Raw genomic sequence first — 2694 nt, forward strand, 5'->3', positions numbered from 1 at the left:
ACTTCAAGCACACCATTCCAGCCCATCAGCCAGGAAAGAGTAGGCAGGCCCCCGAGCAGCAGCCGCTGGGGACTCCATCAGCCTTTTCCACTGGCTTGCCCCGGCCTTAGATATTATTTTAATGGGCTGAGCCAATGATAAAGTAGGCACAAGGCAGCCAGCCCTTCAAGGGTTTTAATCTTTCAGTATTTCCCAACTGCAGCATCCTGACTCTTTGATGTGTCGGGAAGATGTCGCGTGCCCTGCTGTGTTTTCTCAGTCATAGAATCCCATGGTCTCTTTGCCAGGCTGGGGAGAAAAAACACTGGATTTGGACTCGGGAATCTGGGGCTGAGTTTCAGACTTGTCACTAGCGTGGTGTGTCAACAAGAGCAATGTATTTAACATCCGAGGACTTGATCTGCCTGTGTCTGCTTAAATGAGCCATCTCTACTCCTCCCAGCCTCAGCTTCCTCAGGCTGTGTCAGACCACCTGAAGGGTCCTGTGACCTTAATTATGACACTCAAGTGGGGCTTAGCTTGTGATTCTGGAGAAATTTCCTTCCCCTTTCTAGGTCTCAAGGACAATTTTGGCCCATATTACCTCTAAGGTCCTTCTCACCTCTGATATTCTGGGATCCCATGTTGTTTTTTCTAATAAGCAGTGAATCCAGGATTCAAACCAAACCTACCGTGCCAAATTCAGTAAACTTTCTCCTACACTACAACTGCTTAGCCCACGAAATCTCTTTTGCCAGAGGAATAAAAAAAAAAATTTTAATGGAGAACTGGATCTAATATTCCTACCAAAGTCCTACACTTGCCCTTTCCTAAAATCCTTCCTCCACTAATGAATCAGCAGTTGTCAGCAGACATTTAAGGCAATAAAAATGACATGTGCATGTTATCACTTTAGCAAAGAAGTTTTTAACCCTTTTTTTGTTTATCATGATAGGATGGTGAAAAACATTTTCCAGATTGATATTTTAAATGTATAAAATACATAAAAGGAAACCAATTATAATGAAATACAATTACCAAAATATTATTTTCACACAAGTTCATGAATCTCAGGTTAAACATCCCCTTCTCTAGTGACTCAATTAGATTGCTTTCCAAGTGAGGACATTTAAGTACCTGTTATAAACAGAAATCTTCTCGTAGGGGACACATACCCAGTGATTTATCCTAGGTTTGGAATGGCTCACCTAATCCAAAATCTTCCTGCCCAAGGGCATCTGAATCCCACTGAGCAAAATCCTGAGGCTCCTCTTGTTTCTGGTCTCATTCCTTCTTATAAGGCAAGGCAGGTAAGTGTCACTTTAAGAAAATTCAATTTGCAAAGTCTGAATTTTCCAGACATATAAATTCAAGGTTGAAAGTCCATATTCTAGAGGGAATACTTTTGAAAATAGCCATAGGGCTTCTTTAAATAGCTGGCTCCCAAGAGGCCTTCCAATGCTTCTTTACAGATTAAGAGAAGCTAATATAAGGAAAGGGCTGGGAGGAAAGGATGGGTGGAGAAGCATAATGTTAGAAGTAGTTGGGAGCCACTCTCATTGAAAACCCATCAGCAGTGAAGAGAAAGCACTTTGGAGGATTATAAGGGAAGTCACCAGGAAAATCATATTCCATCTACCAAAGTTTAACCCACAGCTTTTTAGGAATCAAGAGGAAAAAAGAGTGCTCACTATTGTTGGAGAGAGAGATGACCCGAGTCTTTAAACTCATCATGTCCCAAGCTGAACTCATGATCTTTTCCCTCAGACCTTTCCCTTTTAATAGCTCTTTATTACTGCTGAAAGCAGCACCAGGACTCTTCCTGACTCCCAGGCTACCTGTCTATTATAGGTCACCCTGGACTCTTCACTCTCTCTCACCTCCATATTCAATCAAGTGCCAAGTCCTATCATTTCTACCTTTGTAATCCCTCTCATATATTCCCTTTTCTTCTCTGACACTGCTTCTATGCTGGTACTCATGCTCTTCACCTGATGTCTAGACTATGGCGATCGCCTGCTGTTTGGTCTCCCTGACATAAATCTCTCTCTTACTTTCAAGTTCATCCTTCACTCATCTGTCAAAGGGTCTTCCTAAAGCCCAGATCTGACCATGGTCTCCCCCCCCCAAAAAAAAAAAACTCTAGTGCCTTGTTGTCACCTCCAGGATCAAATATAAAACCCTCTGTTTCTTATACCTTTTATACACACACACACACACACACACACACACACACTCTCATTGATTCAGTGATATTGATCCCTTGCTCTTCTTCAAACTAGGCACTCCATCTCTCAGCTTCAAGCATTTCCACAGGTTGTCCCCCAGTTTCCTTGACTATCTTCAAGTCCCAGTTAAAATGCATCCTTCTACAGGAAGCCCTCCCTGATTCCTCCTGAATATTAATTAAGAATTTCCAATTTATCATATAGAGTTTGCTTATACATAATTGTTTACTTGTTGTCTTCCCCATTAGACTTACGGGTCCTCAAGATCAAGTACTGTTTTTGCCTTTCTTTTCTTTGCATCCCTAGTGTTTTATATCTTCCGTGTTTGCTTTTCTCTTCCACTATGCTGTAGCGAATAGTACCTGGCATATAATAGGCACTTAATAAATGTTTATTGACTGACAGAGTGGCTGAAATGATTGTTAGAATTCATTCTTTTAGTTCTAGAAGACCTTTCAGTTTTTAGGCATCTCTTAGAAACATTTCG

The sequence above is a fragment of the Antechinus flavipes genome, chromosome 2 (genome assembly GCF_016432865.1).
Source record: "Antechinus flavipes isolate AdamAnt ecotype Samford, QLD, Australia chromosome 2, AdamAnt_v2, whole genome shotgun sequence".
NCBI classification, from domain to species: Eukaryota; Metazoa; Chordata; class Mammalia; order Dasyuromorphia; family Dasyuridae; genus Antechinus; species Antechinus flavipes.